The sequence below is a fragment of the Petromyzon marinus genome, chromosome 1 (genome assembly GCF_048934315.1).
Source record: "Petromyzon marinus isolate PM22_M1 ecotype Great Lakes invasive population chromosome 1, UKy_Petmar_22M1.pri1.0, whole genome shotgun sequence".
Lineage (NCBI taxonomy): Eukaryota > Metazoa > Chordata > Hyperoartia > Petromyzontiformes > Petromyzontidae > Petromyzon > Petromyzon marinus.
In genome coordinates this window covers 1,132,501-1,157,500 of record NC_133667.1, presented here as the reverse complement: position 1 = coordinate 1,157,500, position 25,000 = coordinate 1,132,501, and the positions used below count along the sequence as shown (strand labels likewise).

Here is a 25,000-nt window from a genome sequence, read left to right as displayed (position 1 = left end):
AGACACACAGGCCGTACCAGGGCCCACAAACACACAGGCCGTACCAGGGCCCACAGTCACACAGGCCGTGCCAGGGCCCACAGACCCACAGGCCGTGTGAGGGCCCACAGACCCACAGGCCGTGCCAGGGCCCACAGACCCACAGGCCGTACCAGGGCCCACAGACACACAGGCCGTACCAGGGCCCACAGTCACACAGGCCGTGCCAGGGCCCACAGACACACAGGCCGTACCAGGGCCCACAGACACATCGGCCGTGCGAGGGGCCCGCTCTGATTAACTCCCGGGCAGTCAATTCCCTCCCAGCTGGGGAGGTGGTCGCGCTTTGTGGATCTGGGTGCTTCAAGAGGCTCCTCATCACCCGCCCCGCATTCCTGAGGACGTGAAATTTGCCTCCTGGAAACGGCCGTGCGTGTGTGTGTACACGTGTGTGTGTGTGTACACGTGTGTGTGTGTGTACACGTGTGTGTGTGGGGGGGGGGAGCGGTCGTGTAGCGGTTAGCGCTACGCTGCGCTGCGAACCTGGCGATCCGAGTTCGATTCCCGCTCACGGCCAACACCGGTGACGATATGAGCTGAACCGGTCCTGAGCCTCCCCTAGGTCGACTCAGCCTCAAATGAGTATCTGGTGCGGTGCGTAAAAACACCGCCACTGACAGCACTTGCCCCGACAGTCTGTGCAGGCGAATACCGAGGATTATTGTCTTGTGTGCGTGCGTCCGTGTGTGTTTATGTGTTTATGTGTGTGTACACGTGTGTGTGTGTACACGTGTGTGTGTGTGTACACGTGTGTGTGTGTGTACACGTGTGTGTGTGTACACGTGTGTGTGTGTACACGTGTGTGTGTGGAACAGTGGTGCATCGGTTAGAGCGCTGCGCTACGAACCCGGCGACCCGAGTTCAATTCCCGCTCACCCACAGACATGCATAGAGACCCATAGACACACACAGAGACCCATAGACACACACAGAGACCCATAGACACACACAGAGACCCACAGCCACACACAGAGACCTACAGAGACCCACAGACACACACAGACCTATAGACACACACAAAGACCCACAGCCACACACAGACACACACAAGAGACCCACAGCCGCACACAGACCCATAGACACACAAAGACCACCACACACACAGAGACCCCCCCCACCACGCACACACAGAGACACCCCCACACATACACACAGACCCACAGACGGAGCGAACCTCCTCCTCATCCCCACTTCTCGTGTACGTTCTAGATCGAGTGGGGGGTGGGGTGGAGACTCCACGACTACCTCCCCTCAGTAATTAATTCCCCATTCCCAGCCCCGTGAGTGCGCGCGATGCGAGGCCGTCAGTCGCCCTTTCAGGCTGCTTCGCTTGGCGCCGCTCTGGGCCGTGGTGGCCTCTGACCCACGTGGCCTCTAACGAAAGCTCCGTGTGAGGCGCGGGCCACGTGGCCTCGGGCGCGCAGGTGCCACGTGGTGCGGACCGCCCGGGGCGCGGGTCACGTGGCCTCGCGCGCGGGTGCCACGTGGTGCGGGCCGCGTCGAGCGCCGGCCACGTGGCCTCGCGCCCAGGAACTCGCTCGGCACGGCGCGTGGAGGCGCCTCGGGTGTCGGGAGGAGGATTTGAATCACGATCTGAAGCTTTCGTGACTGCAGGGATCCATACCCTCTGGTTCTTTCGGTGAAGTCGCGTGACTTCACCTAAAGGAGGAATAGAATTCGTCGTTTATACAGTGCGAGGTACTGTGTATACAGTGCCATGTCAATAGTCCACCACCGGTCAATAGACCACCACACTCAGAGACCCATAGACACAGAGAGACCCACAATAACAACAACAACATGATGCCATTCGCCACTAAGTGCCGGTGACGTCACCACGGCACTTGTGCCAGGCTAGGTGCCCTCGGGCGGGGGGGGGGGTCCCTTTGGGTCAGGGTCCGAGTTGGCGTTAGGGTTGAGGTCGGTGCCGGATGATTCTCGTAGCAAAAGTAGCCACACAAGTAGCTACTACTACTACTACACGTGTAGCTACTACTACTACACATGTAGCTACTACTACTACATATGTAGCTACTACTACACATGTAGCTACTACTACTACACATGTAGCTACTACTACTACATATGTAGCTACTACTACACATGTAGCTACTACTACTACACATGTAGCTACTACTACTACATATGTAGCTACTACTACACATGTAGCTACTACTACATATGTAGCTACTACTACACATGTAGCTACTACTACTACATATGTAGCTACTACTACTACACATGTAGCTACTACTACTACATATGTAGCTACTACTACTACACATGTAGCTATTACTACTACATATGTAGCTACTACTACTACACATGTAGCTACTACTACTACACAAGTAGCTACTACTACATATGTAGCTACTACTACTACACATGTAGCTATTACTACTACATATGTAGCTACTACTACTACACATGTAGCTATTACTACTACACGTGTAGCTACTACTACTACTACACATGTAGCTACTACTACTACACAAGTAACTACTACTACTACACGTGTAGCTACTACTACTACACATGTAGCTACTACTACTACACGTGTAGCTACTACTACTACACGTGTAGCTACTACTACTACTACACGTGTAGCTACTACTACTACACATGTAGCTACTACTACACATGTAGCTACTACTACTACACGTGTAGCTACTACTACTACACATGTAGCTACTACTACACATGTAGCTACTACTACTACACGTGTAGCTACTACTACACATGTAGCTACTACTAGTACACGTGTAGCTACTACTACTACACAAGTAGCTACTACTACTACACATGTAGCTACTACTACTACACGTGTAGCTACTACTACTACACGTGTAGCTACTACTACTACTACACATGTAGCTACTACTACTACTACACATGTAGCTACTACTACTACTACACATGTAGCTACTAATACTACACGTGTAGCTACTACTACTACACATGTAGCTACTACTACTACTACACATGTAGCTACTACTACTACACGTGTAGCTACTACTACTACACATGTAGCTACTACTACTACACGTGTAGCTACTACTACTACACAAGTAGCTACTACTACTACACATGTAGCTACTACTACTACTACACGTGTAGCTACTACTACTACACGTGTAGCTACTACTACTACTACACATGTAGCTACTACTACTACACATGTAGCTACTACTTCTACTACACATGTAGCTACTACTACTACACATGTAGCTACTACTACTACACATGTAGCTACTACTACTACACATGTAGCTACTACTACTACAGATGTAGCTACTACTACTACTACACATGTAGCTACTACTACTACACGTGTAGCTACTACTACTACACGTGTAGCTACTACTACTACACATGTAGCTACTACTACTACACAAGTAGCTACTACTACTACTACACATGTAGCTACTACTACTACTACACGTGTAGCTACTACTACTACACAAGTAGCTACTACTACTACACATGTAGCTACTACTACTACTACACGTGTAGCTACTACTACTACTACACGTGTAGCTACTACTACTACTACACGTGTAGCTACTACTACTACACATGTAGCTACTACTACTACTACAGATGTAGCTACTACTACTACACATGTAGCTACTACTACTACACATGTAGCTACTACTACTACTACACGTGTAGCTACTACTACTACTACACAAGTAGCTACTACTACTACTACACATGTAGCTACTACTACTACTACACATGTAGCTACTACTACACGTGTAGCTACTACTACTACTACACAAGTAGCTACTACTACTACACATGTAGCTACTACTACTACTACACATGTAGCTACTACTACACGTGTAGCTACTACTACTACTACACATGTAGCTACTACTACTACACATGTAGCTACTACTACTACACATGTAGCTACTACTACTACTACACATGTAGCTACTACTACTACACATGTAGCTACTACTACTACTACACATGTAGCTACTACTACTACAGATGTAGCTACTACTACACATGTAGCTACTACTACTACTACACGTGTAGCTACTACTACTACACATGTAGCTACTACTACTACACATGTAGCTACTACTACTACACATGTAGCTACTACTACTACACATGTAGCTACAACTACTACTACACATGTAGCTACTACTACTACACATGTAGCTACTACTACTACACATGTAGCTACTACTACTACACAAGTAGCTACTACTACTACACATGTAGCTACTACTACTACACGTGTAGCTACTACTACTACACGTGTAGCTACTACTACTACACGTGTAGCTACTACTACTACACATGTAGCTACTACTACTACACATGTAGCTACTACTACTACACATGTAGCTACTACTACTACACAAGTAGCTACTACTACACATGTAGCTACTACTACTACTACACATCTAGCTACTACTACACATGTAGCTACTACTACTACACATGTAGCTACTACTACTACACATGTAGCTACTACTACTACACATGTAGCTACTACTACTACACATGTAGCTACTACTACTACTACACATGTAGCTACTACTACTACACATGTAGCTACTACTACTACTACACATGTAGCTACTACTACACATGTAGCTACTACTACTACACATGTAGCTACTACTACTACACATGTAGCTACTACTACTACTACACATGTAGCTACTACTACTACACATGTAGCTACTACTACTACACATGTAGCTACTACTACTACACGTGTAGCTACTACTACTACACGTGTAGCTACTACTACTACACGTGTAGCTACTACTACTACACAAGTAGCTACTACTACTACACATGTAGCTACTACTACTACTACACGTGTAGCTACTACTACTACTACACGTGTAGCTACTACTACTACACGTGTAGCTACTACTACTACTACACATGTAGCTACTACTACTACACATGTAGCTACTACTTCTACTACACATGTAGCTACTACTACTACACATGTAGCTACTACTACTACACATGTAGCTACTACTACTACAGATGTAGCTACTACTACTACTACACATGTAGCTACTACTACTACACGTGTAGCTACTACTACTACACGTGTAGCTACTACTACTACACATGTAGCTACTACTACTACACAAGTAGCTACTACTACTACTACACATGTAGCTACTACTACTACTACACGTGTAGCTACTACTACTACACAAGTAGCTACTACTACTACACATGTAGCTACTACTACTACTACACGTGTAGCTACTACTACTACTACACGTGTAGCTACTACTACTACTACACGTGTAGCTACTACTACTACACATGTAGCTACTACTACTACTACAGATGTAGCTACTACTACTACACATGTAGCTACTACTACTACACATGTAGCTACTACTACTACTACACGTGTAGCTACTACTACTACACAAGTAGCTACTACTACTACTACACATGTAGCTACTACTACTACACATGTAGCTACTACTACACGTGTAGCTACTACTACTACACAAGTAGCTACTACTACTACACATGTAGCTACTACTACTACTACACATGTAGCTACTACTACACGTGTAGCTACTACTACTACTACACATGTAGCTACTACTACTACACATGTAGCTACTACTACTACACATGTAGCTACTACTACTACTACACATGTAGCTACTACTACTACACATGTAGCTACTACTACTACTACACATGTAGCTACTACTACTACAGATGTAGCTACTACTACACATGTAGCTACTACTACTACTACACGTGTAGCTACTACTACTACACATGTAGCTACTACTACTACACATGTAGCTACTACTACTACACATGTAGCTACTACTACTACACATGTAGCTACAACTACTACTACACATGTAGCTACTACTACTACACATGTAGCTACTACTACTACACATGTAGCTACTACTACTACTAATGTAGCTACTACTACACATGTAGCTACTACTACTACACGTGTAGCTACTACTACTACACGTGTAGCTACTACTACTACACGTGTAGCTACTACTACTACACATGTAGCTACTACTACTACACATGTAGCTACTACTACTACACATGTAGCTACTACTACTACACAAGTAGCTACTACTACACATGTAGCTACTACTACTACTACACATCTAGCTACTACTACACATGTAGCTACTACTACTACACATGTAGCTACTACTACTACACATGTAGCTACTACTACTACTACACATGTAGCTACTACTACTACACATGTAGCTACTACTACTACTACACATGTAGCTACTACTACTACACATGTAGCTACTACTACTACTACACATGTAGCTACTACTACACATGTAGCTACTACTACTACACATGTAGCTACTACTACTACACATGTAGCTACTACTACTACTACTACACATGTAGCTACTACTACTACACATGTAGCTACTACTACTACACATGTAGCTACTACTACTACACGTGTAGCTACTACTACTACACGTGTAGCTACTACTACTACACATGTAGCTACTACTACTACACATGTAGCTACTACTACTACACATGTAGCTACTACTACTACACATGTAGCTACTACTACTACTACACATGTAGCTACTACTACTACACATGTAGCTACTACTACTACACATGTAGCTACTACTACTACACAAGTAGCTACTACTACTACACATGTAGCTACTACTACACATGTAGCTACTACTACACATGTAGCTACTACTACTACACATGTAGCTACTACTACTACACATGTAGCTACTACTACTACACATGTAGCTACTACTACTACACATGTAGCTACTACTACTACACATGTAGCTACTACTACTACAGATGTAGCTACTACTACTACTACAGATGTAGCTACTACTACTACTACACATGTAGCTACTACTACTACACGTGTAGCTACTACTACTACACATGTAGCTACTACTACTACACAAGTAGCTACTACTACTACTACAGATGTAGCTACTACTACTACTACAGATGTAGCTACTACTACTACTACACATGTAGCTACTACTACTACACGTGTAGCTACTACTACTACACGTGTAGCTACTACTACTACACAAGTAGCTACTACTACTACACATGTAGCTACTACTACTACTACACGTGTAGCTACTACTACTACTACACGTGTAGCTACTACTACTACTACACGTGTAGCTACTACTACTACACATGTAGCTACTACTACTACAGATGTAGCTACTACTACTACACATGTAGCTATTACTACTACACATGTAGCTACTACTACTACTACACGTGTAGCTACTACTACTACACGTGTAGCTACTACTACTACACAAGTAGCTACTACTACTACTACACATGTAGCTACTACTACTACTACACATGTAGCTACTACTACACGTGTAGCTACTACTACTACTACACAAGTAGCTACTACTACTACTACACATGTAGCTACTACTACACATGTAGCTACTACTACACGTGTAGCTACTACTACTACTACACATGTAGCTACTACTACTACACATGTAGCTACTACTACACATGTAGCTACTACTACTACTACACATGTAGCTACTACTACTACACATGTAGCTACTACTACACATGTAGCTACTACTACTACAGATGTAGCTACTACTACTACTACACATGTAGCTACTACTACTACTACACGTGTAGCTACTACTACACATGTAGCTACTACTACTACACATGTAGCTACTACTACTACACATGTAGCTACTACTACTACTACAGATGTAGCTACTACTACTACACATGTAGCTACTACTACTACACATGTAGCTACAACTACTACTACACATGTAGCTACTACTACTACTACACATGTAGCTACTACTACTACACATGTAGCTACTACTACTACTACTACACATGTAGCTACTACTACTACTACACGTGTAGCTACTACTACTACACGTGTAGCTACTACTACTACACATGTAGCTACTACTACTACACATGTAGCTACTACTATTACACATGTAGCTACTACTACTACACATGTAGCTACTACTACTTCACATGTAGCTACTACTACACAAGTAGCTACTACTACTACACATGTAGCTACTACTACTACTACACATGTAGCTACTACTACACATGTAGCTACTACTACTACACATGTAGCTACTACTACTACACATGTAGCTACTACTACTACTACACATGTAGCTACTACTACTACACATGTAGCTACTACTACTACACATGTAGCTACAACTACTACTACACATGTAGCTACTACTACTACTACACATGTAGCTACTACTACTACACATGTAGCTACTACTACTACACGTGTAGCTACTACTACTACTACACGTGTAGCTACTACTACTACACATGTAGCTACTACTACTACACATGTAGCTACTACTACTACACATGTAGCTACTACTACTTCACATGTAGCTACTACTACACAAGTAGCTACTACTACTACACATGTAGCTACTACTACTACTACACATGTAGCTACTACTACACATGTAGCTACTACTACTACACATGTAGCTACTACTACTACACATGTAGCTACTACTACTACACATGTAGCTACTACTACTACACATGTAGCTACTACTACTACACATGTAGCTACTACTACTACACATGTAGCTACTACTACTACACATGTAGCTACTACTACTACACAAGTAGCTACTACAACTACACATGTAGCTACTACTACTACTACACATGTAGCTACTACTACACATGTAGCTACTACTACTACTACACATGTAGCTACTACTACTACTACACATGTAGCTACTACTACTACACATGTAGCTACTACTACTACACATGTAGCTACTACTACTACACGTGTAGCTACTACTACTACACGTGTAGCTACTACTACTACTACACATGTAGCTACTACTACTACTACACATGTAGCTACTACTACTACACATGTAGCTACTACTACTACACATGTAGCTACTACTGCTACACATGTAGCTACTACTACTACACATGTAGCTACTACTACTACACATGTAGCTACTACTACTACACATGTAGCTACTACTACTACACAAGTAGCTACTACTACTACTACACATGTAGCTACTACTACACATGTAGCTACTACTACTACACATGTAGCTACTACTACTACACATGTAACTACTACTACTACTACACATGTAGCTACTACTACTACACATGTAGCTACTACTACTACTACACATGTAGCTACTACTACTACTACACGTGTAGCTACTACTACTACACATGTAGCTACTACTACTACACATGTAGCTACTACTACTACACATGTAGCTACTACTACTACACATGTAGCTACTACTACTACTACACATGTAGCTACTACTACTACACATGTAGCTACTACTACTACACATGTAGCTACTACTACACATGTAGTAGCTACTACTACACATGTAGCTACTACTACATATGTAGCTACTACTACTTATGTAGTTGCTACATCTGTAGTCGCTAATACATACAGTGAGGGAAAAAAGTATTTGATCCCCTGCTGATTTTGTACGTTTGCCCACTGACACAGAAATGATCAGTCTATAATTTTAATGGTAGGTTTATTTGAACAGTGAGAGACAGAATAACAACAACAAAATCCAGAAGAACGCATGTCAAAATTTTTATGAATTGATTTGCATTTTAATGAGGGAAATAAAGTATTTGACCCCCTCTCAATCAGAAAGATTTTTGGCTCCCAGGTGTCTTTTATACAGGTAACGAGCTGAGATTAGGAGCACGCTCTTAAAGGGAGTGCTCCTAATCTCAGCTCGTTACCTGTATAAAAGACACCTGTCCACAGAAGCAATCAATCAGATTCCAAACTCTCCACCATGGCCAAGACCAAAGAGCTCTCCAAGGATGTCAGAGACAAGATTTTAGACCTACACAAGGCTGGAATGGGCTACAAGACCATTACCAAGCAGCTTGGTGAGAAGGCGACAACAGTTGGTGCGATCATTCGCAAATGGAAGAAACACAAGACTTGTCAATCTCCCTCGGCCTGGGGCTCCATGCAAGATCTCACCTCGTGGAGTTGCAATGATCATGATAACGGTGAGGAATCAGCCCAGAACTACACGGGAGGATCTTGTCAATGATCTCAAGGCAGCTGGGACCATAGTCACCAAGAAAACAATTGGTAACACACTACGCCGTGAAGGACTGAAATCCTGCAGTGCCCGCAAGGTCCCCCTGCTCAAGAAAGCACATATACATGCCCGTCTGAAGTTTGCCAATGAACATCTGAATGATTCAGAGGACAACGGGGTGAAAGTGTTGTGGTCAGATGAGACCAAAATGGAGCTCTTTGGCAAAAACTCAACTCGCCGTGTTTGGAGGAGGAGGAATGCTGCCTATGACCCCAAGAACACCATCCCCACCGTCAAACATGGAGGTGGAAATATTATGCTTTGGGGGTGTTTTTCTGCTAAGGGGACAGAACAACTTCACCGCATCAAAGGGACGATGGACGGGGCCATGTACCGTCAAATCTTGGGTGAGAACCTCCTTCCCTAGGCCAGGGCATTGAAAATGGGTCGTGGATGGGTATGCCAACATGACAATGACCCAAAACACACGGCCAAGGCAACAAAGGAGTGGCTCAAGAAGAAGCACATTAAAGTCCTGGAGTGGCCTAGCAAGTCTCCAGACCTTAATCCCATAGAAAATCTGTGGAGGGAGCTGAAGGTTCGAGTTGCCAAACGTCAGCCTCGAAACATTAATGACTTGGAGAAGATCTGCAAATAGGAGTGGGACAAAATCCCTCCTGAGATGTGTGCAAACCTGGTAGCCAACTACAAGAAACGTCTGACCTCTGTGATTGCCAACAAGGGTTTTGCCACAAAGTACTAAGTCATGTTTTGCAGAGGGGTCAAATACTTATTTCCCTCATTAAAATGCAAATCAATTTATAACATTTTGACATGCGTTTTTCTGGATTGTGTTGTTGTTATTCTGTCTCTAATAAACCTACCATTAAAATTATAGACTGATCACTTCTTTGTCAGTGGGCAAACGTACAAAATCAGCAGGGGATCAAATACTTATTTCCCTCACTGTATGTAGCTACTACTACATATGTAGCTGCTACATATGTAGCTACTACATATGTAGCTGCTACTACTACATATGTAGTAGTAGCTGCTACATCTGTAGTAGTACTACATATGTAGTAGTAGCTGCTACATCTGTAGTAGTAGCTACTACTTGTGTAGGAGCTACTACTACAGATGTAGCAGCAGTACTATAGTAGCTGCTACATCTGTAGTAGTAGTTTGTGTAGTAGCTACTACTACATATGTAGCTACTGCTACATATGTAGCTACTACTTGTTTTAACCGCTACCCCTACCGCTCCCCTACATATGTAGTAGTAGCTACTACACATGTAGTAGCTACTACTACATATGTAGTACTACTACAGATGTAGTAGGTAGGTACGGGCCCCGCACTTTCAAGGCCCCCCCATGCTAAACGCTTTCAAGCTATCAATTCCGGTTCGGTGATTCTGCACTTGCTCTATTACTATAGTACTATACCGCCTTCAACTTTTACAAAAGACTGCGTTTTTAGGGTTAGCGATTTGTCGTATTACCTGTCTGTATAGCGAATAAAAAAAAATAACATTTCTTTACTATACAAGTAAAAAAATTACGTGTGTTTAATATTTACGTATTTATTTATTTATTTAAGGCCCCTTTATAACAATGCTACAGGCCCCCCGCACTAACTTAGTCCGGCACTGGTTGGGAGTCATTGTGGGGGTGTCGGGTTTAGGTGTCGGAGTTGTGGTTAGGGTTGGGGTCAGCTACATGGGGTTTTGGTTCGGGCTCGCGACAGTGTTAGGATTCGGCTTGGGGTTCGGGCTAGGGGTATGGCTTTGCATCCTTTGGGGTCGTCCATCGTGTCCGATGATGACCTTCCCGCCTTGCGCGTGGGATTTTGTGTGTCACAGTTTAAAACAAAATCATAATAATAAAACACGCAACTACACCGCCCTCGTCTTCCCGACACCCGGGCAGGTGCGACGGACGACGTAACACCTGGACACACACACATACAGGCAGACTCACACAAAGACCTCACGCGTAGCCTGTAACAGGCTGTTGGGGCAAGTGCTGTTAGCGAGCGCACGAGCGGGTGGGTGGGTGGCCAGCACCACGCCCGACCGCCTTTGTCTCACCAGTGGCGATGCTTACTACACACCGCACCAGGTGACTCATTTGAGGCTGAGTCGACCTAAGGGAGGCCCAGGATCGCTTCAGATGAAATCGTCACCGGTGGTGTTGGCCGTGAGCGGGAATCGAACTCGGGTCGCCGGGTTCGTAGCGCAGCGTAGCGATCAATAACGTGCACACACACATCGCCACACGCACTCAGACACACGCTCACACACACACTCATGCTAACACACACACATAGTCAGACACGCACTCAGACACACACACACGCACTCACACGCTCACACACACACACTCACACACACACTCATGCTAACACACACACATAGTCAGACACGCACTCAGACACACACACACGCACTCACACGCTCACACGCTCACACACTCATGCTAACACACACACACATCGCCAGGCACGCACTCAGACACACTCACACAAACACTCATGCTAACACACACACACTCATGCTAACACACACACTCATGCTAACACACATACACACTCATGCTAACACACACACACGCTACGATCGCACACGACTTCACACACCAATACCAATGCCCGGCCATTCGCCACGAAGTGACGGTGCCGTCACCACGGCGCCCGTGCCAGGCTAGGTGCACTTTGAGACTGCCACGTGGAGTGTCGAAGGCTCGCTGCTGACAGGAGGAGGTCACGGGACAGACCCAGCGGGGTGCCATGGGTCGGCTGACTCAGATGACCGGTAGATGCACCACCAGCTGTACCCTCCTTACTGTGCCAGGCTAGGTGCAGGAGGTCACGGGACAGACCCTGCAGGTGCCACGGGTTGGCTGACTGAGATGACCACTGGTAGATGCACCACCAGCTGTACCCCCTTCTGAACCAAACTTGCCCCATTTTATCCGCCCGCCGCTCCACTCATTGTTGTGAGCGGACCGGAATCTGTGACACACGCGGGCCTGACGTGGGTGAGGCTCGCGGAGCGAGTACCGTGAGCGATCACCGACAGACTTGAAGGCTCTGGCTCCGCCTCCCTCTCCACCAGGCGCCGTCTGCTCTGGGCGAATTGTGTCAAGAGGCCTGTCTCGGAGCGAAGGGGACAATCCCCTCGCGTGAGTGGCCACTCCGCGTTCCTCCTACGCCGCCGTGGCTAGGAGATGTTGACTGCCTCGCCTGGTGTACAGGAGGTCGTGGGTTGGACCCCTGACGATGCCTGCTGCTGCTGCTGCTGTATATTTGGAGTCTGCGTGTCTCTTTCATCATCATCACGGTGGCTAGATGTTAACTACCTCGCTTGCAATACAGGAGATCGTGGGTTCGATCCCCACCCTCACGATGCCTGCTGCTGCTGCTGTATATTTGGAGTCTGCGTCTCTCTCCATCATCATCATCATCACGGTGGCTAGGAGATGTTGACTACCTCGCCTGGTCTACAGGAGGTCGTCGAATCGATCCCAACCCTGACGATGCCTGCTGCTGCTGTATATTTGGAGTTTGCGTCTTTCTCTGTCATCATCATCATCATCACGGTGGCTAGGAGATGTTGACTACCTCGCCTGGTCTACAGGAGGTCGTGGGATCGATCCCGACCCTGACGATGCCTGCTGCTGCTGCTGTATATTTGGAGTTTGCGTCTCTCTCTGTCCCCGTGGTCGCGTGGATTCTTCTCCATGTCGTCCGTTTTTTTTCCCCCTCCCACCACACTTATAACGAAGGCCACGCGTTTCGAGCAACTTGGCTGCTGCTCTTACACTTGGTTGCGCTATCATTCGTGGCCAGGTCGCCTCTGAAAAAGGCCATCGTAGCTCGGTGTGTCTTCCCTGGTACAATTAAAATAACGTTTTAGTTTGCATAACTACTCGTTGGACCAGTCAGTTAACCCCGTGGATTAGACGTGAACACAGAGAGAGATCCACCTCCCCCTCGTGGCAAACTCCTCCTGGGCTCTGGTTCAACAAAGCAACTCTAACAAAAGCAAAGTTTCGTGGGGGAATAACAATAGCCACTTTATGTACTTTTGAGGCATAAGCAATTTAAAAATATGACACTTAATACCCAGGAACAAAAACAAATATTTGATAATATTTTTGTTCCACTGATTTAGAATGAACCCCTTCGTCGGTCGTCACTGCCCTACGGCCGAGTCTTCTTGTGACTCCGCCCGCATCTCCGAAATAAGTTCAACGTTGCTAGCGAGTTGATGAGTGTTCAGATGTGTTGCTGGACAGTCTGTCACTGCCTGTGCTTCGATCCATCATCATCATCATCCCTCCCTCCCTCTACGGGGGTCGATAAAAATGAGGTACCACTTTGTAGGGGGACTCAACAGCGGCTGTCCTATGCATATAAGCAAGGCCATAAATATAATAAATATATTCAAATATGCTCAAAATGCCCCCCCCCCCCCAATATATTGCTATGAAAATAATTGCTATGCTATGTAAATAAAAACAACAATTTGCTAAACCTTGCCCACAATATCTGGACTTGTCTTAATATAACAATGCATAGATTTCTGTTTATATGATTGTGGTTATGGTTATACTTTATCAATCCCTAATGTCTGCCATTACATACAATGAAACAAGAAATTGTAAAAAAAAATGTAAAAACAGAGCAATGTAATACAATAACACTATTAGACATTATTGTAAAACATAAATTAAAAGTCCATCCTATGTGTTAGTGAATTTTTTTATATTTCAGGCAGGAAATGAGTTTTCAAACGTAGATATTTTTCTGGGTTGGGACCCCCAGACCCCCTGGAAGATTTGGTCCCCCACAATGTTGACTCCATGGCTACGGCATTGCATATAAGACTCGCCCCCGCCATAGGAATGTGGAATTTCCACCGCCGGCTCTGCAGGGCCGCGATCGAGAGATGAGCACACAGGGCAGGGAATCACTCGGGATTTTATTTTAATTGGTCACGCGATTCTCTCCCCAGCCACAAGAGGCCCTGAATATCCCTTTACACACGACCAGCGTGGTGAAGTATGGTCAAAACAAACCATCATTGTGCTAACACGGTGGCGGGGGGGGAGGCCTCCATCCAGCAGTGGATTGTGGAGGTGTCATCACAACTATCGTATTGTCCGGATTATAAGACGCACCTCCCTGCCCTATTTTAAAGCAAGTTCCTGGTGCGTCTTACAATCCGGTGCGTGCAAGACCAGATCAACGAGAAACACATTTTTTCCCCCCGTTTTATTATTTCACCATGTAAGGCTCCACCTGAACTACGTAGCTCTTGTTCAGACGCGACCTGGCCATCACGAACGATATCAGCTGTTGTTACCTTACTGACACCAAAGACAAAGATCCCCCGTGTAGCCTCAACAGACTGTAGGGGCAAGTGCTGTTAGCGAGCAGCACCTATGAAGGCCGGCACGGTACACGAGGGGGTGGGTGGCCAGCACCACGCCAGACCGCCTTTGTCTCCCCAGTGGCGATGTTTACTAACACAACGCACCCAGGTACTCATTTGAGGCCGAGTCGACCTAGGGGAGGCCCGGGACCGCGGTTCAGATATTCGTCACCGGTGTGGGCCGTGAGCGGGAATTGAATTCGGGTCGCGGCGGTTGAAAGCGCAGCGTAGCGCTCACTGCTACACACACAACACGCACAACACGAGTTTGCTGTTGAGTGGTGGTGGTGGTAACGTCGTTAATTCTCTCCCATCCTCTTGCTCCTCCTCGTTAATTCTGTCCCGCGATGCTCAAACAAAACAAAAACGACCCCCTAGGAATGTTGCCTCCTGGCAGCGCCGTCAAATTCGTTGACGACTTCCGCCGCTCCGCCGGTGAATGAATGGAGGAGGGGGCTGTGAATGTGGTGGTTGGCATCGCATGCCAACGCTGCTGCTATTGCCTGCCACCATCGCTGTACAAAGACAAATATCCCCCCTCCCCTCCCCACCGCGTACAGCCTGGTTGGGGGTGGCAAGGGTGCTGCGGTGGCTAGGAGATGTTGACTACCTCGCCTGGTGTACAGGAGGTCGTGGGTTCCATCCCGACCCTTACGATGCCTGCTGCTGCTGCTGTATATTTGGAGTTTGCGGTGTCTCTCATCATCATCATCACGGTGGCTAGGAGATGTTGACTACCTCGCCTGGTCTACAGGAGGTCGTGGGTTCCATCCCGACCCTTACGATGCCTGCCGCTGCTGCTGTATATTTGGAGTTTGCGGTGTCTCTCTCATCATCACGGTGGCTAGGAGATGTTAACTACCTCGCCTAGTGTACAGGAGGTCGTGGGGTCGATCCCGACCCTGACGATGCCTGCTGCTGCTGTATATTTGGAGTTTGCGGTGTCTCTCATCATCATCATCATCATCACGGTGGCTATGAGATGTTGACTACCTCGCCTGGTATACAGGAGGTCGTGAGTTCCATCCCGACCCTGACGATGCCTGCTGCTGCTGCTGTATATTTCGAGTTTGCGTCTCTCTCATCATTATCACGGTGGCTAGGAGATGTTAACTACCTCGCGTGGTGTACAGAAGGTCGTGGGATCGATCCCGACCCTGACGATGCCTGCTGCTGCTGTATATTAGGAGTTTGCGGTGTCTCTCTCATCATCACGGTGGCTAGGAGATGTTAACTACCTCGCCTGGTATACAGGAGGTCGTGGGTTCCATCCCGACCCTGACGATGCCTGCTGCTGCTGCTGTATATTTGGAGTTTGCGGTGTCTCATCATCATCATCACGGTGGCTATGAGATGTTGACTACCTCGCCTGGTCTACAGGAGGTCGTGGGTTCCATCCCGACCCTGACGATGCCTGCTGCTGCTGTATATTTGGAGTTTGCGGTGTCTGTCTCCCCGTGGTTGCGTGGATTTTCCTCCGGCTCCTCCGGTCCTTCGCTCCGCGTTTAGGAACACCGTCACACGTTCAGAGTATTTAGCTGCAATACATTTCCACGTGACGATGATAAGCCCACTTCGTTGAGCTGCCAATTTGTGGCCAGATCGTCTCTGAAAAATAGATTTTTAGCTCAGTGTGCCTCATCTGCTAAAATAAAAAGTGCTGTGAGCGAGCACCTATGAAGGGCTAAACGGCACACGAGGGGGTGGGTGGCCAGCAACACGCCCGGCCGCCTTTGTCTTCCCAGTGGCGATGTTAACAAACCGCACCAGGTAATCATTTGAGGCTGAGTCGACCTAGGGGAGGAGTCCCAGGACCGGTTCGGATGATTAATGTCAGCGGTGTTGGTGGACCGTTAGCGGGAATCGAACTGGCGTCACGATGTCCGTAGCACAGCAGCGTGCTAACCGCTGCACCACCGCTCCCCACATCGCCGTACGGTACAGTATGCCGGCCACGTGGCCGCACAAATGTCACCTCTACATGTCGCCGGGGATATCGCTCGAGTAGAAACATCCTTGTCCCGTTGTGACAATCACCCCCGGTGCCACTAGGCGCCGTGCGTCCATCGTCCGTTCGTGCAAAGTCATTGCGAAGAAAAGTCCCCAAAACCGCAACAACAACAAAATTAATCCGTTCCGTGTTCCTGCCACTTGATTTTGCGATGCGCAAGGATGTTGTCTTTGCTTGATCGCCCTAACTTTTAATTCATTTATTTTTTTGCTATTTGTCTTTTCGGTGGACCAGGTCACGCCACGCCACGCCCTGCCGCTACTGAGTTTGTCGCGCGAAGTCAACTTGAACTTGACCCCCCCCCCCGAATGCATCAGATCACGCAATCCGGGCAGGGTTGATCCAGGTTAGTGCTTGTGCTACGACGGCTCTGACACCCAACTGCTCTAGAGATGGCACTTCATTGAAGACGCGTCCGCTTGGCGTCAGTCAGGTGGAGATCCCCACCGCAACAGCTCCGAGTTTCTCGCGCATCGCCACCTATAGAATGATAAGTCGCGAAAGCCCCGCTGCTGCTCCTCCTCCTCCTCCTCGTCACTCTGGGTCTCTTCGTCGCCCACGCCACTCGTTGCCTCGTGGCCCGTGCCAGGCTGGGTGCACGCGTGACGTGCCGTCTGGCTCGCGCTGACCCGGGCTCCGAGCCAGCCCTGTGGAAACCTCTCCGCCCAATTGTCCCTTTAGCCGCACGCTGCCCCCATTAACCATTGCCCCCCCCCCCCCCCGCTATAAGGCCCCCCCGCTATAGGGCCCCCCCGCTATAGGGCCCCCCCCCCGCTATAGGGTCCCCCCCGCTATAGGGCCCCCCCGCTATAGCCCCCCCCCCGTGAGGTGATGTCATTTTCTGAGGTCACTTTCTCGCTGGGTTTAACTCGCGGTCACGAAGTCATCGCGGTGGTGGTGGTTGTGGCGGTGGCAGCAGTCGCATTGGAGGTGGTGGTGGTGGCGGCGGCGGTGGCGGTGGTGGTGGTGATGGTGGTGGTGGTGACGGTGGTGGTGATGGTGGTGGTGACGGTGGTGGTGATGACGGTGGTGGTGGTGGTGACGGTGGTGGTGGAGGTGGCGGTGGTGACGGTGGCGGTGGTGGTGGTGGTGGTGGTGATGGTGGTGGTGGTGACGGTGGTGGTGATGGTGATGGTGGTGGTGACGGTGGTGGTGATGACGGTGGTGGTGGTGGTGGTGACGGTGGTGGTGGAGGTGGCGGTGGTGACGGTGGCGGTGGTGGTGGTGGTGGTGATGGTGGTGGTGGTGACGGTGGTGGTGATGGTGATGGTGGTGGTGACGGTGGTGGTGATGACGGTGGTGGTGGTGGTGGTGACGGTGGTGGTGGAGGTGGCGGTGGTGACGGTGGCGGTGGTGGTGGTGGTGACGGTGGTGGTGGTGACGGTGGTGGTGGTAGTGGTGACGGTGGTGGTGGTGGTGACGGTGGTGGTGGTGACGGTGGTGGTGATGACGGTGGTGGTGATGACTGTGGTGGTGGTGATGACTGTGGTGGTGGTGATGATGGTGGTGATGACGGTGGTGGTGGTGATGACGGTGGTGGTGATGACAGTGGTGGTGATGACGGTGGTGGTGGTGGTGATGACGGTGGTGGTGGTGGTGGTGGGGATGACGGTGGTGGTGATGACAGTGGTGGTGATGACGGTGGTGGTGGTGGTGACGGTGGTGGTGGTGGTGACCGTGGTGGTGATGATGGTGGTGGTGGTGGTGGTGATGACGGTGGTGGTGGTGACGGTGGTGGTGATGACGGTGGTGGTGGTGGTGATGGTGGTGGTGGTGATGACGGTGGTGGTGATGGTGGTGGTGATGGTGGTGGTGATAGTGGTGATGGTGGTGGTGATGGTGGTGGTGATGGTGGTGGTGTTGGTGGTGATAGTGGTGGTGGTGGTGATGGTGGTGGTGGTGATGGTGGTGGTGATGGTGGTGGTGGTGATGGTATTGATGATGGTGTTGATGATGGTGTTGATGATGTCCACGGTGTTGGCCACCGACCTCCCTCGTGCGCCGTGCCGGCCTTCGTAGGTGCTACTCGCTAACAGCCCTTGCCCCTACCGTCTGTCACGGCCACATGGGGGATCTTTGTCTTTGGTGTCTAAAGAGTACAGGGCGATGGCCCTTGTGTGGGATCCTGTGTCCTGGATCGAGCCAGGCCGGTCCGGGGCAATCCGCGTCTGGGTTCCGGGTGGGAGGGAATGGATTCGTACCGAGAATTTGGTCGAGGTTCACTTTGTTACCGTCAGGATGCTTGAGCCCTCCCCCCCCCCCCCACGGTGCACCCCCCCCCACCCCCCACCCACGGCGCTGACTGAGAGGCGCTTCCCAGCATGTCTCTATGTGTGAGTCTATGGGTCTCTATGTGTGAGTCTATGGGTCTGTCTGTGAGTCTATGGGCCTCTATGTTTGAGTCTATGGGTCTCTATGTGCGAGGCTATGGGTCTCTATGTGTGAGTCTATGGGTCTCTATGTGTGAGTCTATGGGCCTCTATGTGTGAGTCTATGGGTCTCTGTGTGAGTCTATGGGTCTCTGTGTGATGAGTCTATGGGTCTCTATGTGATGAGTCTATGGGTCTCTATGTGTGAGTCTATGGGTCTCTATCTGTGAGTCTATGGGTGTCTATGTGTGAGTCTATGGATCTCTATGTGATGAGTCTATGGGTCTCTATGTGTGAGTCTATGGGTCTCTATGTGTGAGTCTATGGGTCTGTCTGTGAGTCTATGGGCCTCTATGTTTGAGTCTATGGGTCTCTATGTGCGAGTCTATGGGTCTCTATGTGTGAGTCTATGGGTCTCTATGTGTGAGTCTATGAGTCTGTCTGTGTGAGTTTTTGGGTCTCTCTGTGTGAGTCTATGGGTCTCTGTGTGTGAGTCTATGGGTCTGTCTGTGAGTCTATGGGTCGCTATGTGTGAGTCTATGGGTCTCTATGTGTGAGTCTATGGGTCTCTGTGTGTGAGTCTATGGGTCTCTGTGTGTGAGTCTATGGGTCTCTGTGAGTCTTTGGGTCTCTGTGTGTGAGTCTATGGGTCTCTGTGTGTGAGTCTATGCGTCTCTGTGTGTGAGTCTATGGGTCTCTGTGTGTGAGTCTAGGGGTCTCTATGTGTGAGTCTATGGGTCTCTATGTGTGAGTCTTTGGGTCTCTATGTGTGAGTTTATGGGTCTCTCTGTGTGAGTCTATGGGTCTCTGTGTGTGAGTCTATGGGTCTCTATGTGTGAGTCTATGGGTCTCTATGTGTGAGTCTATGGATCTCTATGTGTGAGTCTATGGGTCTCTATGTGTGAGTCTATGGGTCTCTATGTGTGAGTCTATGGGTCTGTATGTGTGAGTTTATGGGTCTCTGTGTGTGAGTCTTTGGGTCTCTGTGTGTGAGTCTATGGGTCTCTATGTGTGAGTCTATGGGTCTCTATGTGCGAGTCTATGGGTCTCTATGTGTGAGTCTATGGGTCTCTGTGTGAGTCTGTGTGTCTATGTGTGAGTCTATGGGTCTCTATGTGTGAGTCTATGGGTCTCTATGTGTGAGTCTATGGGCCTCTATGTGTGAGTCTATGGGTCTCTGTGTGAGTCTATGGGTCTGTCTGTGAGTCTATGGGCCTCTATGTTTGAGTCTATGGGTCTCTATGTGTGAGTCTATGGGTCTCTATGTGCGAGTCTATGGGCCTCTATGTGTGAGTCTATGGGTCTCTGTGTGAGTCTATGGGTCTCTATGTGATGAGTCTATGGGTCTCTATGTGTGAGTCTATGGGTCTCTATCTGTGAGTCTATGGGTGTCTATGTGTGAGTCTATGGATCTCTATGTGATGAGTCTATGGGTCTCTATGTGTGAGTCTATGGGTCTCTATGTGTGAGTCTATGGGTCTCTATGTGTGAGTCTATGGGTCTGTCTGTGAGTCTATGGGCCTCTATGTTTGAGTCTATGGGTCTCTATGTGCGAGTCTATGGGTCTCTATGTGTGAGTCTATGGGTCTCTATGTGTGAGTCTATGAGTCTGTCTGTGTGAGTCTTTGGGTCTCTCTGTGTGAGTCTATGGGTCTGTCTGTGAGTCTATGGGTCGCTATGTGTGAGTCTATGGGTCTCTATGTGTGAGTCTATGGGTCTCTGTGTGTGAGTCTATGGGTCTCTGTGTGTGAGTCTATGGGTCTCTGTGAGTCTTTGGGTCTCTGTGTGTGAGTCTATGGGTCTCTGTGTGTGAGTCTATGTGTCTCTGTGTGTGAGTCTATGGGTCTCTGTGTGTGAGTCTAGGGGTCTCTATGTGTGAGTCTATGGGTCTCTATGTGTGAGTCTTTGGGTCTCTATGTGTGAGTTTATGGGTCTCTGTGTGTGAGTCTATGGGTCTCTGTGTGTGAGTCTATGGGTCTCTATGTGTGAGTCTATGGGTCTCTATGTGTGAGTCTATGGATCTCTATGTGTGAGTCTATGGGTCTCTATGTGTGAGTCTATGGGTCTCTATGTGTGAGTCTATGGGTCTGTATGTGTGAGTTTATGGGTCTCTGTGTGTGAGTCTTTGGGTCTCTGTGTGTGAGTCTATGGGTCTCTATGTGTGAGTCTATGGGTCTCTATGTGCGAGTCTATGGGTCTCTATGTGTGAGTCTATGGGTCTCTGTGTGTGAGTCTATGGGTCTCTATGTGTGAGTCTATGGTCTCTATGTGTGAGTCTATGGGTCTCTGTGTGAGTCTGTGAGTCTATGGGTCTCTATGTGTGAGTCTATGGGTCTCTATGTGTGAGTCTATGGGCCTCTATGCCTGAGTCTATGGGCCTCTATGTGTGAGTCTATGGGTCTCTATGTGTGAGTCCATGGATCTCTATGTGTGAGTCTATGGGTCTTTATGTGTGAGTCTATCGGTCTCTATGTGTGAGTCTATGGATCTCTATGTGTGAGTCTATGGATCTCTATGTGCGTGTCTATGGGTCTCTATGTGTGAGTCTATGGGTCTCTATTTCTGAGTCTATGGGTCTCTATGTGCGAGTCTATGGGCCTCTATGTGTGAGTCTATGGGTCTCTGTGTGAGTCTATGGGTCTCTGTGTGATGAGTCTATGGGTCTCTATGTGATGAGTCTATGGGTCTCTATGTGTGAGTCTATGGGTCTCTATCTGTGAGTCTATGGGTGTCTATGTGTGAGTCTATGGATCTCTATGTGATGAGTCTATGGGTCTCTATGTGTGAGTCTATGGGTCTCTATGTGTGAGTCTATGGGTCTCTATGTGTGAGTCTATGGGTCTGTCTGTGAGTCTATGGGCCTCTATGTTTGAGTCTATGGGTCTCTATGTGCGAGTCTATGGGTCTCTATGTGTGAGTCTATGGGTCTCTATGTGTGAGTCTATGAGTCTGTCTGTGTGAGTTTTTGGGTCTCTCTGTGTGAGTCTATGGGTCTCGATGTGTGAGTCTATGGGTCTCTATGTGTGAGTATATGGGTCTCTCTGTGTGTGAGTCTATGGGTCTCTATGTGTGAGTCTATGGGTCACTATATGTGAGTCTATGGGACTCTCTGTGTGAGTCTATGCGTCTCTGTGTGAGTCTGTGTGTCTCTGTGTGAGTCTATGGGTCTCTGTGTGTGAGTCTATGGGTCTCTATGTGTGAGTCTATGGGTCTCTATGTGTGAGTCTATGGGTCTCTGTGTGTGAGTCTATGGGTATCTGTGTGAGTCTATGGGCCTCTATGTGTGAGTCTATGGGTCTCTGTGTGTGAGTCTATGGGTCTCTATGTGTGAGTCTATGGGTCTCTATGTGTGAGTCTATGGGTCTCTATGTGTGAGTCTATGGGTCTCTATGTGTGAGTCTATGGGTCTCTATGTGTGAGTCTATGGGTCTCTATGTGTGAGTCTATGGGTCTGTCTGTGAGTCTATGGGTCTCTATGTGTGAGTCTATGGGTTTCTATGTGTGAGTCTATGGGTCTCTATGTGTGAGTCTATGGGTCTCAATGTGTGAGTCTATGGGTCTCTATGTGTGAGTCTATGGGTCTCTATGTGCGAGTCTATGGGTCTCTATGTGTGAGTCTATGGGTCTCTGTGTGTGAGTCTATGGGTCTCTATGTGTGAATCTGTGTGTCTCTGTGTGAGTCTGTGGGTCTCTATGTGTCAGTGTATGGGTCTCTGTGTGTGAGTCTATGAGTCTCTGTGTGAGTCTATGGGTCTCTATGTGTGAGTCTATGGGTCTCTATGTGTGAGATTGAAAGTGATTGGCCCCGTTTCGAGCTCGAGGAATTTTGCCGCACTCGCACCCCGGGGGGTGGGGGGTGGGGATGGGGAGTGGGGGATGGGGAGCAAGGTTCGTCGGCCGTTCCCGTCCGAACGTCCCCGCAACGTCAGTACCGGCGTGGTTTACGATCGCCCAGGTGGCCCCGGCAGCGGAGCGGTGGGAAGGTCGCGGGGTCAAAGTTTCGGCCGTGGCGAGTGGTGGGGTGTTGGTTCAGCCCCGCGTCGTCATCATCGTCATCATCCGGGGTCGATAAAGTTCGTACCCCTTTGTGCGGCAGACCAACAGCGGTCCTCTTGTGGGGATGGTCGTCACCCGCTGCAGGGATGTGTAAAGTAATTTATTCACTTAGCCAGGTAAGGCTCAATGAGCTGTTTTTTTCAGAAACAACCTGGCCACAAACGATGGTTCAACGCAGTGGCTTAGCACGTGGAAACTTATAGCGGCCAAATACTCTAAATGTGCGTTGACTCTAAATGTGGAGGGAAAAAAACCGGAGCACCCGGAGAAAAATCCACGCGACCACGGGGACAGAGAGAGAGAGACGCAAACTCCAAATATACAGCAGCAGCAGTAGGCATCGTCAGGGTCGGGATAGAACCCACGACCTCCTGGATACCTGGCGAGGTAGTTAACATCTCATAGCCACCGTGATGATGATGTCAGAGAGAGAGCCGCAGACTCCAAATGTACAGCAGGCATCAGGGTCGGGATGGAACCCACGACCTCCTGTACACCAGGCGAGCTAGTCAACATCTCCTAGCCAAAGTGATTGATGATGATGAGAAAGAGAGAGACGCACACTCCAAATATACAGCAGCAGCAGGCGTCGTCAGGGTCGGGATAGGACCCACGACCTCCTGTACACCAGGCGAGGTAGTAAACATCTCCTAGCCACCGTGATGATGATAGAGAGAGAGACGCAGACTCCAAATGTACTGCAGGCATCAGGGGCGGGATAGAACCCACGACCTCCTGTATACCAGGCGAGGTTGTTAACATCTCCTAGCCACAGTAATGATGATGACAGAGAGAGAGACGCACACTCCAAATATACAGCAGCAGCAGGCATCGTCAGGGTCAGGATAGAACCCACGACCTCCTGTATACCCGGCGAGATAGTTAACATCTCATAGCCACCGTGGCGCCCCAAACTTACACCATCGACTCGTGCAGGGCTGTGAAC

General features: G+C 48.2%; 1 protein-coding gene across 5 annotated transcripts in view; it reads left to right on the top strand.

Moving 5' to 3' along the window:
* LOC116941946 (KN motif and ankyrin repeat domain-containing protein 1-like) overlaps positions 1 to 25,000 on the top strand; it is a 95,654-nt gene that overhangs the window by 21,801 nt on the left and 48,853 nt on the right. For 2 of the 5 annotated variants that reach the window (XM_076071134.1, XM_076070498.1), the window contains exon 2: positions 17,864 to 17,975. The exons of 2 other annotated variants lie outside the window; for them this stretch is intronic. The gene's annotated coding sequence lies outside the window, so the exon portion shown is untranslated. Of the gene's footprint in view, positions 1 to 16,998; positions 17,976 to 25,000 lie in introns of those variants that run through there. One more of the 5 variants, XM_076070766.1, reaches the window with a different exon arrangement.